General features: G+C 40.5%; 1 pseudogene; it reads left to right on the top strand.

Moving 5' to 3' along the window:
- The window catches only part of LOC129053285 (adenylate kinase isoenzyme 6-like), a 44,660-nt pseudogene extending 34,891 nt beyond the window's left edge, over positions 1-9,769 (top strand).
- The last annotated feature ends 5,561 nt before the right edge of the window (positions 9,770-15,330 follow it).

Raw genomic sequence — 15,330 nt, 5'->3', positions numbered from 1 at the left:
TCTCCTCCACCTAGCCTTCACACGGGCCTTTTCTCTTCTGTCACCAATGTCGGTGATGTTCACCAGAGGACACGCATGAGCCTGGTAAGTGACAGGTGGGAAAACTCCAACTGAGTGCCTGTTACTCCACCCTCTTATCTCCCACACAAATGACATTATAAGCATAATTTTACATTTGATCTAATTTATACATACTCTTCTTTTCATAACATTTCTGACAACGGCCCTCAGAACCAAATGAGTCTGGGTTACAGAACACATGGGCGAGGCTCGTGTGGCAGGTTTCATTTACTTTTATTCCAATGTGAAATGAAAATGTGATGGTTTAAAGACAAGAAAAAGTTATTTATCAAGTGTGGGGTTGCTGATCTTCCTAGTTCATGCTCACTTCCTTTGAGACAAGGTATCTGGACAGACCATACACATAAGTAGCACTTTGCAAAACCCCAGACAGAAGCCCTAGTCAGACACAGCTCCCTCAGGCTCACAGGGTGGCAACCTCCTCCTCCATGTTGGGCTCTGCCAGCAGGAAAGTAAGGAGCACAGACAGGGGGTGACAGGGAACAGCCCAGGGCCTTAAGGATCCCCAAAATTGCCAGAATTGTTCTCTGTAGACAGGGCTGCGTGGCAAGGATCCCGTAGGGAGCTGGGCTCCACAGAGAGGTGACAACCACTCCTGTATCTCTAAATTTCCACCGGGATCCGTGACTCAGCCCTGCTTTCCACCAGGCCCTTCACCCACCCACCCCCAGTGTGTGTTAGCCAGCTCAGGTCAAAATGGGAGAATAATACATTCAGATTGTATCTTCTGGGTGCTCCCATCTGGCATGCAGGGAGTAGGGAGGAAAGTCGGGACTGTGGTGTTGCCTCTTGCTACGTCTGAAGGCAGGAAGGTCAGGATTGGGCACGTGGATGTGTACTTGACCACCACTGCTGTCTCTCTCCTCATCACTCAGAGCTAAAACCAGGCCAGGCCTATCATGATTAAAAAAACCACTGCAGCTCTCATCCTGTCAAAAAACTAATGTGCACCCAGTGCCAGCCCTACACAGATCTCTGGCTTCCTATTCCAGGAAACAGAAAAGCCTCTCATCTTTTCTATTTAAAATCCAGATTTTAAGCAACATTGAGCCTGGAGATAGTGGCAGCAAAAGCGGAAGCCAGATGTATAAACTCTAGGTGTATCCACTCATGGCTTGGGCATGTTCCACAGTTGCTGAAGGATGAGGACTGGGAGGCACCTGTTTCCCAGCTGTTACCTGATGTCCACACACTCCATTCATGTGTCTTCATTTAGGCCTCTGCATCAAATATTCATTGAGCCATTGCAAACACATCTTTTGGGAGGCATTGCTAATTGCAGCACCAGCCCCCTCTTGTTGTAGAGGCAGTCAGGAGCTATCTGGCCAGCTCCTAATCCCCCAGGACAAAGGTGCTGTCCTCTTGCCAATGCTCACATCCAGCAGCACCATCTCAGGATGTTTTTTTCAAATGAAAGCAGTGTGAGGTAGCAGGTGTGGCATGACAGGCTCAGGACCATGGGCAGCTGACTGCTGGAGAAGCAGCACAGGGCAGATGCATCTGTGGTTGGTGCCATAACAAGCTAAGGCAGCCACAGCCCCTGCCCCCCCACAGCCCTAGCCCAGATGGCATTCAAATATTCCCAGATGGTATTGGGGTGCCCGATGCCCATCACTCACCTGCTAATTAGCACTGCCTTGTGTTAGTTACTCAGGAGAGGTGGTGGGGGGTGTAGATCCAGGGTGGGCACTGCCTCACAGCCAAAGTCCACCTGACTGCAGACCAGTAAGCAAGCCCAGGAAGCTCTGCTCTAGACATTTGGCCTATCACCTGTGGCTTCACTTTCTGTGTATACTTTCTTTATGCACTTTCTGTGTATACTTTCTGTGCACTTTCTGTGTGCACAAATGTAGCAAAAAGAGGTCAACAGCACCTGTTGTGACATGAAAGTCTATGCCCCCTCAAGACCTTCTAAAATATTGTTGTCCTAAGCCCTCTTTCTTCTAATAAAATTTTTACAAATACAAACCTTAAACTACTATAAATGAAATATTAGGGTATTTTAAACCCATAAATAAACAGACAAACATGAAAACAGTCACTGTTTGGTTGCAGAGCACACCCTCAGGAAGCAATGGCCAGATGAGTAGACAGTACCCAGATCCCCACCCCATGATGCTCCATCCCACTTTACAGAGCTTCTGCATTGGCCAGTCTCCACTGCTTTCTGGTGAGATGTCCAAGGTGAAGTGAGTATTGAAGGCTGTACAGCTGATAGAGCTGACTGACTTGAACATACTGAAAATCACTCCTTGTCTCCAAGGGTCAGCTGTGGTGACACCTCTTGATGAGAGGTAGTGCCAAGCCACCATCAGTGTGCCTGGGCTGCCCTGATCTATACACTCCAGCTCTTTGCTGGGATGTCTGCCTGCTTCTCTCAGGGGCTGGGTCATGAGCCACCTCTGGCAAGGACCAGCTGGCTGGACAGGCTGGGCACTCTCCCCCAGCATCCTCAGCGGCCCTGCCTATGCTGTCACCTGTGCTCATGCTCTCCAAGGTAAGATTAGGGGAAATTTTTTAAGGCAACACTTTCCCCCTAATTTCTCTATCTTAATAACAGCACCGATAACTTTTAAGTCCTACCAAGCTGAACTGTAAGACAAATGAGCTCCTGCCTTAGAAGGGCCAAGGTTGGGCAATGTGTGCCCAGGTGAGAGCCCATAGGTTTTTACTGAAAAGGGAGAGCTGGATGGCCCTGGCCTCTTAGCCTAGTGAAAAGTAGGACCTTCTCCTTCCAGATAATCAAAGTCTCGAAGACCAGAAAAAGATGCTTGTGTGGTCTGCCAAGAAGCAGAAGTCTAGAAGGCCTTGCAGGGAACCCCAGACAGCCTTCAGAGTGACTGAGAGGGCTGGGCTCCTTCCTGCCTTCCTTGCTTTCACTCTGTCAGCAAGAAAACCTGCCTGCAGATGGTAGGTGGGCCTGAGGCTGCCAATCAGTCACTACGGGCTGTAGGCACTTTGACTGTGGTTCATTCCTGAAGCAGCCACTCAGGCCAGTTCTTGCAGAGCAGTTCCTTCATTGTCTTCAGCTCACTGTTTCAGTCCTGGGACCATAGAAGGACCAGGGAGGGAGGCAAGGTCTCAGCCTGTGCCCCACAACGTGCTCTGAGAAGCATCCTTTTTCTTTCATTCTTCTTTTTTTTTTTTTTTCCAGATGGAGGAGAAGTCTCTTTTGTTACCTCCCTATGGACAGCCTCAAACTTCCAAATGAACAGACCCAGCATGGAGCCTTCAGGAAAGTGCACAAAATTCTGTCTAGTACCCAGGAGGAAGGGGGTTCCCACTGAGGCCAGGACCAGTCTGCATGACCCTGTTCAGGAATGTTCTCCTCATAGTACAGCCTCAAGTTGTAGGCATTCTCTGTATGCATACAGTCCATGGCATCCTCTGCCTGGGGAGCCATCCAGCTGCACACCTGGAATGGAGCAGTGACCTGGGTGAGTGTGTGGTGCTGGACATCATGACAAGCAGGGGAGAGGGAGATACACAGACCAGTGAGCCCAGAACCCTGCCATAGGCTTCTTCTCTGAGACTTCCATCTGCTCTAGGATCTTCTTGCCCTGAGAATCTGCCCTGAGGTCAGATAGAAGCAAATGGCCTCCACTCCCATGGATACCCCCTGTCACACTGTCAGCTCCCTAGAGGGGACTCAAGCAGTGGGGGCAGATTGTTTGGGCAGAAGCTCTTGAGATTTGGCCAGCTGGTTCATCCCATAAGCTCCTGTAACATGACACAAGTCAGGGGGAGATGAAACAGTGACATTACATTTTATTTTCTATTTTATTGCATTGTATTGTATTGTATTGTATTGTTTTATTTTATTTTATTTTATTTTATTTTATTTTATTTTATTTTATTACTTTTTGAGAAGAAGTCTCATTCTGTCACCTGGACTGGAGTGAATCAACGTGATCTCAGCTCACTGCAACCTTCCCCTCCTGGGTTCAAGGAATTCTCCTGCCTCAGCCTCCAAGCAGCTGGGACTACAGGCATGCATCACCACGCCCAGCTAATTTTTGAATTTTTAGTAGAGATGGAGTTTCACCACATTGGCCAGACTGGTCTCAAACTCCTGACCTCGTGATCTGCCCGCCTTGGCCTTCCAAAGTGTTGGGATTACAGGCATGAGCCACCATGCCCGGCAGCCCTACTTTTTCTTTCATGGTATGACAAAGAGTTTTGTGAAGTTCAGACTGTGGTACTCGAGCAGCTCCAGTGAGGAATGGCTTAGGAAGCAAGGGCTGGTGAGCAATAGGCTGTAGGCCTACAAGGAGGAAGTGGGCACTGAGGAAGTGCCCTAGTTGTCTGTTCACAGACCCAGAAGAAGTGACATCCCAGGAGTCTTTGGGAAGCCGGCAGAGACTTACTGGATCCAGTAAAAGCCCCATGAGGATGCAGTGATGGGGCCCTTCTTGTCCTTGTCTGTAATTACAAAGAGGTACATGAAGGCCTCTTGCATCTTGCAGTTTCCAGGAAGTGGTTTCCAGCTGTTCATGCTAGGCATTTTTAGGCACTGAAAGCGCTTCAGGAGTGGTAAAGTAAAAATAAGCTCTTCATCTCACTGAGGACCCTCTTCTTTGCTCCCTTTGTGAGTTCCACCTTCCAGTCATGGCTCTGGAGACACCATGGTCCCTCCTGGGTCCCTGGCAAGATGTACTTAGGTGGCACACAGTCAATGAGGCTCATCTCCAAGCCATTCTTTCACTTTCTACTGTTTAAGGGACTCGAGGCTGGTGGTCAGCAAAAGGCCACCCAAGGCCAGTTGTCTCCACCTAAATTTTACCCTGGTTTGAGGGCCTCTAGGCCAGACCCCTCCATGTGAGAAAACCTGGTCCTCAGCCTCTGGTCTCCATGCTCCCCTTCCCTCTTTTCAATCCTGGCCCCAATGTCTCTCCCACCTCTCAGGTCATTGGAGAAGATGTTCGAGAAGAACAAGCAGCTTTAGTCAGCCCTGCTGAAGGTGGCAGATGGGTCAAGGCTCTTAAGCTGCTCTTGGATGTGGTTCATGTGGAAGCAGGCCTTGAATAGTGTGTGCAGCTCTTTCAGGGAGAGGGAAGTAGGATGTTACGAGGGCCCTGTACCCTAAAACATCACATTTAGAACAGAAAATAGTTTGCAAGATGCTTTCATGGGTGATTTTAATTTTCAACTTTAGGTTTCTATTTTCAAATTCCATAATGAACACAAAAGGTTCATAATTTCAACACATACACACTCACACAAACACACACTCCTGTCTGCTAGTGGGCAGAGATCCTTTCTTATGAAGAATTTTCTGCCAAATGCCTCTGAAGCACACATGGTTCTTGGGGAGCCGACAAGGCTAACTGCTTTTTTTGCACTAGTGTCTTGGGAAGATGGAGCATTTACAGCTGCCTTTTTGGGCAGCCCTCATGCAGGGGTGTGCTGAGGACTCCCCAGGGTCTCCAACTTCAGGACCATCTTCCAGTGTGTGTCTCATTGAATGTTAATGGTGGCTGTTTTGGGAAAGAGGAAAGGTTCTGTGATCAACTATGGGCACCATTGAGCTACAAATCTTTTCCATAATTGCTCTTAGCAAGCAGGTAGACCCTGAGAACATGAGTGGCTTTTTCCCAGGGAACATGAGTACATGAGAGATTTTGCTTTACAACCAGGTGAATCTCAACACAGCAGTTGGTGCTGCACTGGGAAGATTTCCCCACTCAAACACTGTGAATCTTTTTAAGTTTTTTTTTTTTTTTCCAAGACATCATTTAGCTTTAAAGAGTTTGATTGGGCTGATATCAAGCCTGGCTTTGTACTGCCTGATATTTTAGAATCAAAAGTCAGTTCTTTAACTTGTGGGCTGTGAAGTTATAAGGTGTTGGTGTGACAGGCTAGAGAAGGAAGCCTGTGGTCCAATCCTACATGCACATTCTTATCTGTGACACAAAGATCTCCGAGGAGTAGGGAAGTGCTGCCTGGCCCTTCTTTTGGGGTCCCTCCCCAAGACAGTCTACCCAACTTCGAAACCAGCTTTCCCTCATACACAGCCCTGAGCCCCCTGCAGCTCCTCACTGTTTTGCAGCCCAGGGAAGCTGTTTGGCGTGTTGCTGTCCAGGTGCAGTGAGACGCAGGGGCAGTAACACATTTCTTCATGGACCATCAGCACTGGCTAAATCTCCTGCAACAACTCCTTAAGGGACACCTACGGGGAGAAGGCCCCAACAACTATGATGAGAAACTGCATGGCTGGAAGCAAGGACTTACCGTTTCCCCAACCCAAAGCCCAGAGAATCATGCCCAAAATTCTCAATTTTCCACTTTTTGAATATTTAATTCTTTTTAGAATCCCAGGCCACCTCTATATTTGTCATGCCTACCTACACCTGTCTCTGTGTGTAGAACAGAGCCTGGTCACACTGACTATCCCTGCAGACCAAGAAAAATCCCTATGCAGAGTAGGGGGAGATGGAAGAACTAAGGGATACAAAATGGTAACTTTGCCTCATCCCTTGCCCAGTGCTAAGGTCCCCAGGGCAAACAGCTTTTGCCTTCAACTTCAAGTTAACAGCTTACAAAATATATTCATTTTTACTTCCCCCACTCTCTTACTAATGTTACAAATTATATCTCTATATATTGTGTGTATTTTCCAGAGATTTAAGAATTTTATGCAGAATTATTATTACAATAGCAAATTTTATATCTTTGTATGTATTTATATTTAACAGAGAGCTTTATATTTTCATATGGTTTTATGATGCTGTCCAGCATCATTTAATGTTTCAACATAATTGACTCTCGTTTGCATTTTTTTCTAGGGTCATTCTAGTAGTAAGCAACCTTAGATTTTTTATTTTAAAGTTAGAAAGGCTTTATTTTTCTAATTTTTGAAGTACAGTTTTTTCCAGATCAATTATTCTTGGTTATTAGTACTTTTTGTTTCATCAATGCAATGTATAAGTTTCTCAGCATGCCCTCTTTTTCTCCCAAATAACATTTATGTCATTTTCTTTGTATGTTCTTTTTATAAGACTCTTTCTCTAAATATATTGGTTTACTTGATGATGTCCAGTAAGTCTCATATTTCACACTTACTTTTTCTATTTTTTTTCAAAAATTGATTTCCAGGCCTAAATATTTGTGAATAATGTATGTTTAATTTTCTGATTCTTTTTCTGCTCCATTGTTTGCTATTGTGTCTCTGTAGTGAATTTGTAAATGCCAGTTATTGGATCCCTCAATGCCACAATTTCTGTTGGGTTTTTAGAAAAAGGTTTAATCTCTTTGTTGATATCACATTTTATTCATTTATTATTTTTAAATGTTATTCAATTGTTTATTTTTGTTTTATCTTTGTTCACTGAGAATGTTTAATTATTTTTAATTCTTTATCAGGTATGAAAAAATCTTCATTTCTTAAGATTCAACTTCTGGATATTTATTCTGTTTCTTCCAGTGAAGTGTATTTTACACCTTCTCCATATGCCTTGTAATTTTTTATAAGATCTGGAAAATTATACAACATCCATCAAATCTAGCATTTAAAGGCTGGCATGACAGGGCACGGTAGCTCATGCCTGTAATCCCAGCACTTTGGGAGGCCGAGATGGGCAGATTACTGGAGGCCAGAAGTTTGAGACCAGCCTGGCTAACATAGCAAAACCTGTCTCTACTGAAAATAAAAAAAAATTAGCTGGGCATTGTGGTGTGCACCTCTCGTCCCAGCCACTCAGGAGACTGAGACAAGAGAATTGCTTGAACCTGGGAGACGGAGGTTGCAGTGAGCTGAGATTGCTCCACTGCACTCCAGCCTGGGGGACAAAGCAAAACTATTTCTCAAAAAAAAAAAAAAAACTGGCTTAGTAAAGGGTGATATTGACAGAAATCAAACAGGCTATGCATCTGCTTCACAGATGCATTCTCAGATATGTCTTCTCTGGATCTGTGTGTATTTCTCAGTTAAAGAGAAATTTTTCCATTGTTTTTAGATTGATTACCTATTTTATTTCCCAGTTGACTGTCTGTGGTATTGCAGTTTCTCTAGTGCTGCAATTTTCTTTCTTCTCATCAGACACAACTCTCACCTGTATGACTCCATCATGTCCTTCAGCATTCCATGTCAGGAAATAATCTATTCATTAGGCAACTTCTCAAAAGGACAGACATTTCGACACATACACTACAGCTTTAATTCTGTCCTGAGGAAGATGCTGGGAGTTAGGCTTTTTATGGTGAGCCCAATTACTATTGTGGGGAAGGAAAAAAATATCTCTGGTGGATAGTCTGTAGCAAAATTCCTGCAGTGTGGAAAGAGAGGAGGCAATAGCCATGTACAAAGCAAGGTGAAAATAAATGAGCATGTAACACATGGGAGAGGTCCAAAGGTCTTAGAGAAAGCCAGAGTTTAAATATGGTTTGGTCACCTCTGTTCCAATGGAAATTGTTTTAAAAAAGCCTAATTTTATTTTTCTTGCTGTCACAGAGAAACATGTTCCTGTCGCATGCTTACTACGCTCTTCAATCTTCTATGGCTTCTTTTCTCCCTCCCAGAATCTTCCAGTGCATTCACACTGAAAACCAAAGTCCTTTCAGAATTTGTAAGAACCTACATGGTCTGACTAGTTTTCATTAGTTTTGGGAATCTGGGGAAATCTATGCGCATTTCTGGAGACCTCTATGTTATGCAATTTTTAAATAAATGTGTGGTGTCTCAAGTCAAAGGTATGTGAAGGGAGTAGTGGAGGCATTGGGATTTGGTTTAGAAATTCCAAGAACAGTAGTGCAAAGACATGTGAGCAAGGCACTCGGAGACGTCGTGGCAAGCTGTCATTGCTTGTGAACTTCCTACTCACCGGTACACCAGGGGTTGGAAGAACCACACTAGGCAAAGAACTTGCATCAGTATCAGGACTGAAATACATTGATGTGGGTGATTTATCTTGAGAAGAGCAATTGTATGATGTCTATGATGAAGAGTATGACTGTCCCATTTTAGATGAAGACAGAGTACTTGATGAGTTAGATAACCAAATGAGAGAAGGTGGAGTTATTTTTGATTACCACGGTTTTGATTTCTTCCTTAAACGCTGGTTTCACATAGTTTTTGTGCTGAGGACAGATACCAATGTATTGTACGAAAGACTTGAAACAAGGGGTTATAATGAGAAGACTCTAACAGACAATACTCATTGTGAGATTATTCAAGTTCTTTATAAAGAAGCCACAATATCCCACAAGGAAGAAATCATGCATCAGTTGCCCAGCAATATACGGGAAGAGCTAGAAAATAATGTAGATCAGATTGGCTGGGCGCAGTGGCTCACGCCTGTAATCCTGAGAGTTTGGGAGGCCAAGGTGGGTGGATCACGAGGTCAAGAGATCAAGACTATCCTGGCTAACACAGTGTAACCCCATCTCTATTAAAAATACAAAAAAAAAAAAAAACAATTAGCTGGGGCATGTTGGTGTGTGCCTGTAGTCCTATCTTCCCAGGAGGCTGAGGCAGGAGAATGGCGTGAACCTGGGATGCATAGCTTACAGTGAGCTGAGATCGCACCACTGCACTCCAGCCTGGGCGACAGAGCGAGACTCCGTCTCAAAATAAACAAAAATAAATAAATATATATATACATACATACATAAATACATAAATAAATAAGAAAATAATATAGATTAGATCTAGAAATGGATTGAACAGTGGATCAAATACCACAACTCTTGACTTATAGGACCAGCTACCTTACAATCATTCTTGTTGATATTACTCTGCTGACATCATAGAAATTGTTCAAGTATCAGTAACACTTTATTAAAATCATGTTGCAGGACTAGCAGGTGGATAGTATAGAGGTTTATGCCTGTGTATCTTTTTCTCCATGAGAAACCTATACATCTGAAATATAATGAATATAGTATAATTAAGGATTGAGACAAAAACTGTAATTTTAAAACAAATTGCTAAGGAATAAATAAATCTGACAAAATGGGTGGATATGTTTTAAGTTTATTACAGAAAAAAATGTAGATGATCTCTTAAAATAAACTAAAGACTAAAGAGAAAGCATCAAAGTATGCCTTTTTTCTTTCTAGAAAGTAGAAAATAAGGGAAGTGTTGTACCCTATAGAAAATTTAAAAGGTACAAAAGAGCATGTTGAAAAGTTAGGTTTCCCTTCCAGAACACAATATCCACAGGCAATCCAGGATCCTTTACTTTAGGAAATAATGTTACTGGTTTCCAGTATATCTTTTAAGAGGTTTTATGTCTGACAGTGTATATATACGGGTGTACAATTTTTTTAGAACATAATAGTATATTGCACACACTATTCTGTACCTCTCTTTTTTTACTTAATATATTTGGAGTTTATATCATATCAGTACAGAACTGCCCCCTTTTTTTTTTAGCTGAGATATACATATCATACAATCCAATTTACAATTTTGAAGTGTATAATCAGAACTGGATATGGTGGCTTATGCTTGTAATCCCAGCAGCTGGGGTGGCTGAGGTGGAGAATTGCTTAAGGCAGGAGTTCAAGAACAGCCTAGGCAACATAGTGAGACCTTAGACTCTAAAAACAAACATAAATGAATTATACATTCCATTGGTTTTAACTTATTAACAGGGTTATGACTGTCACCACTGTGAGGAAAGCAGTGATGATAAAGGAAAATCCTATACCCTTTAGCAGTCACTCTCTATACTTTCCTCCTCCTCACTTTGCAGTTACTAGTCTGCTTTCTGTTTCTATGGATTTGCATATTCTGGATATTTCATATAAATGGGATTACACAATAAAAAAAGAAATTTCAGGAATACCACAGAGAGAGATGGCACATGTTTCCTGCTTTATAATTTCTCATCTTATGAAGGTTTAAAACATAATTCTACAAAAAAAATTTGATGGAAAATCTTTATGTGCAAAAGTATCTTGTTAAATATAAAAAATTATTTTATGGAGAATTCTTTTTCCTTATCAGGACCTAATCTTAAAAATTTAAACGCTATATGCCAACAGTATCTACTATAGGGTGGCTTATTGTATGTACTCATTTTATGGATTCCTTACAAAAACTTTTACCATAGGGGAAATTAAAACATTGCTCTACATACATTGAATTTCCAATTATTACCTTATTTCTCACTTATTGTTTTGTGATTCTGTCTTCTTTAACATGAAGATTATCATGACTGTGTTTTCACTTTCTGAATTGTCATATGTCTGTAATTTGCCTGCAATCTTGGTTTCAGAAGTTCTACAATAGCGTGCTCAAGGCCTGGCATGGTGGCTCACACATGTAATCCCAGCACTTTGGGAGGCAGAGGTGGGCAGATCATGAGGCCAGGAATTTGAGACCAGCCTGGCCAACATAGTGAAACCCCAATTCTACTAAAAGTACAAAAATTAGCCAGGTGTAGTGGCATGCATCTGTAATCATAGTTACTTGAGAGGCTGAAAAAAGAGAATCACTTGAAACTGGGAGGTGGAGTTGGCAGTGAGCCAAGATCCTTCCACTGCACACCAGCCTGGTCAGCAGAGTGATACTCTGCCTCAAAAAATAAATACATAAATAAAATAATACAACATCCTCAAATGTATATGTTACATATAAATTATAAAATTTATTAAAATATTTGTCTTGTATGTTTCATCGACTTTAGGCACAATGTTATTATTAGCATTTTCTACCAGTTTCCTCAACTTTTACCTGAATAATAGCACAACTTATTACCAATTTTATTTTATGTATCAATTTATTATACTGTATGTAAAATATATATAGTTATTGTATTTAGAAATGTAAGACTTTTCTTCTAAAGGCTAAATTACAGACTTACTATTTTGTAAGAAAAGCAGCAATGGGCCGGGCATGGTGGCTTATACCTGTAATCCAAGCACTTTGGGAGGCCAAGCCAGGTGGATCACCTGAGGTCAGAAGTTTGAGACAAGAAGCCTGAACAACATGGAGAAACTCCATCTCTACTAAAAATACAAAATTAGCTGAGCATGGTGGCACATGTCTGTAGTTCCAGCTGCTCAGGTGGCTGAGGCAGGAGAATAGCTTGAACCTGGGAGGTGGAGGTTGTGGTGAACCAAGATCATTGCCCTGCAGCCTGGGAAACAAGAGTAAAACTCCGTCTCAAAAAAAAAAAAAAAAGGGAAAACAAAGCAGCAATATGTCAAAGTATCACTAGCATAATTTAAAAGTTTCTCTAGTATTACTTAAATGTTTATTTTTTAAAACTTTCTCATCAAAGTTCTTTATGAATAATTATAATGTGTTTTCTTTGAAATGTTACTGCCCTAACTGTATCAAACATTTCAAAGTTCATGTTTTTTGTGGATGCACAGTTAGAGTTGAAAATTGTAGTTATCTAGAATTTTATCTCGTTTATTGAGGATTTTATGGGTTAAAGTTGCTCTTCATTAAGTTTTGTATTTTATATTTCTGTATTTTTCAGAGAAGGCTGCTTCACATAAGTTGTGTTTCTAGTTTCTACCTATTTATTACAGTTTTGATTTGCAGTATTCAAATCAGAATTTGGGGTGTTAATGTTAATTTTAACTTTGTTTGCAATTTTGTATCTGTTTGTTTCATTTTTTAGGGTAGGCCACCTTAAATCAGTTTACTGTTTTTAGTTTTAATTTATATATTATAATTTTGTTTGACAATTGTCAGCTCTGTACATCTTAATACACTGTGAGGCAAAAGTCAACTATGAATCAGCCCTACTTCCTTTGTCAATATAATTATCTAAGTTTTTGTTTGCTTTTATAAACATTACCCCTATTTTGTTTATGATTTGTATATTTTTCTTCTTGGCTGGTGACCAATAATTGATTCTGTCTAGGTGAGTATTCATGGAAATTGTCTTAATTTCAACATCTTTATCTTATAATATCTTAGTGTGAAAGAAACTTTTTTGTAGTTTGAAGGTAACTTTTTAGAAAGTTTGTAACTCTATTTCTGTTAGCTGTCTTATTTATTTTTAAGACAGACTCTTGCTCTGTCACTGAAAGTGCAGTGGCACAGTCTCAGCTCACTGCAACCTCTATCTCCCAGGTTAAAGTAATTCTTCTGCTTCAGCCTCCTGAATAGCCGGTAATAAAGGCATGCACCACCATGCCTGGCTAAGTTTTGTATTTTTAGTAGAAATGGGGCCAGGTTGGTCTTGAATTCTTAATCTCAAGTGATCTGAACACCTTGGCCTCCTAGAGTGTTGAGATTACAGGCCTGAGCCACCTGCCCTCAGCTGTCACTGTTAATTTTAATTGTAGCAAAAATACATAATATAAAATTGAAAATCTTATTTTTTCTTATACAGTTTAGCCACGTTAAGTGTATTTACATTGCTATGCAACATATCTGTAAAACTTTTTTCTTTTGCAAAACTAAAACTCAATATAAACTAATAATACCCAGGTTTTTTAACACCTGACTCCTGATGAAAACCATTCCATTTTCTATTCCTTTTAAAGGCTGAGTAGTTTTCCATTACTTTTATATCACAGATTGTATTTATTCATTTATTTGATGAGGAAAGTTTGTTTTGCTTTCAAATATTGGCCTTTGTGAATAATGCTTCAATGAGTACTGATGTTCCAATAGATATATTGGAATGGTATAGATGTTCCAATTACCGTTTGCCCATATGTGCAAGGTTTTCATCTGTGCTACATTGTGTTTTATTGGAAACCTTGTCTGTTTTTATGCCAGAACCAAACTGTTTTTATTACTGAAGCTTTGTAATGTGCTTTGAAATCAGAAAAGGTGACATCAATAACATTATTTCTTTTTTTAAACATTTTTGGACCCTTTTTTGTCCCTTGAGATTCCATATAAATTGTTGGTTAGTTTTTCTATTTCTAAAAAAAAAAAAAAAGTTAATTTAAAGGGATTGCATTGAATCTGTAGTTCACTAGGAACTAAGAACATTTTTACAATATAAAGCCTTACAACCCTTGAACACAAGCATGCTCAGAAGTGAGTTGTTTAATTTCCATATAGGATAATATTTTTGTTTTCTTCTGTTATTGATTTCTAGTTTTATTCCATTTTGATCAGAAATAATAGTCTTTAAGATTTCTATTCTTAAGAAATTGTTAAGTCTTGTATTGTGGCCTAATAGGTGGTTTATCTAGGAGAATGTTTTATGAACTATTGAGAAAATTGTGTTCTTCTGTTGTTGTGTATTCTGTATATTCTCATTAGATCTAATTTTTCTCTAGTATTTTCAAAATTTCTGTTTCCTTATTAATATTTAGGCTGGCTTTACTATTTATTATTAAAAGTTTGAATTAAACTATTCTACTATTATTATTTTTCTGTCTATTGTAATAATTATTTCAATGTTTGCTTTGTGCATTTGGAAACACTGGTGTGAAAAATGTATGTATACATATATACACATACACATATATAATAACATTTCATAAGTTCTAAGTGAATGAGAACTTTTATTATTATTTAATGGCCTTCTTTGTCTCCTGTGACAGTTTAGACTAAAAGTTTATTTTTATTTTTGAGAAGGAGTCTCACTCTCGCCCAGGCTGGATTGCAGTGGCACGATCTCAGCTCACTGCAAGCTCCACCTCCTGGGTTCATGCCATTCTCCTCCCTCGCCTCTCAAGTAGCTGTGACTACAGGCACCCGTCACTACTCCTAGCTACATTTTTGTATTTTTAGTAGAGATGAGGTTTCACTGTGTTAGCCAGGATGGTTTCCATCTCCTGACTTCATGATCCACCCACCTGGGCCTTTCAAAATGTTGGGATTACATGGGGATTTCATAAAACCTTTTTTTTTTTTTTTTTGAGTTGGAGTCGGATACTGTCGCTCAGGTTGGAGTGCAATGGTGTGATCTCAGCTCACAGCAACCTCTGATTCCTGAGTTCAAATGATTCTCCTGCCTTAGCCTCCCCAGTGGCTGGGATTACAGGGGACCACCACCATCCCTGGCTAATTTTTTGTATTTTTCGTAGAGATGGGGTGTTTCACCATGTTGACCAGGCTGGTGTCAATCTCCTGACTTTGTGATTCACCCATCTCAGCCTACTAAAGTGCTGTGATTACAGGCGTGAGACACCATGCCCGGCCAGTAACAAATTAATTTTAATTGCATGCAAACATTCTTTCTCTTTCTATCTGCCTCAACTTAATATTACTGATGTCATGAATATATTTTTATATTATATAACATTAACAACTGTTTTTGCATATTTTTAGGCTTTTGTTTTTTAATTATATTACATAATTTCATATGTTTTATGAACCATCAT

This window comes from Pongo abelii, chromosome Y (assembly GCF_028885655.2).
Source record: "Pongo abelii isolate AG06213 chromosome Y, NHGRI_mPonAbe1-v2.0_pri, whole genome shotgun sequence".
In the NCBI taxonomy this organism is placed as follows: Eukaryota; Metazoa; Chordata; class Mammalia; order Primates; family Hominidae; genus Pongo; species Pongo abelii.
This window is presented reverse-complemented; position numbering and strand designations above follow the sequence as displayed.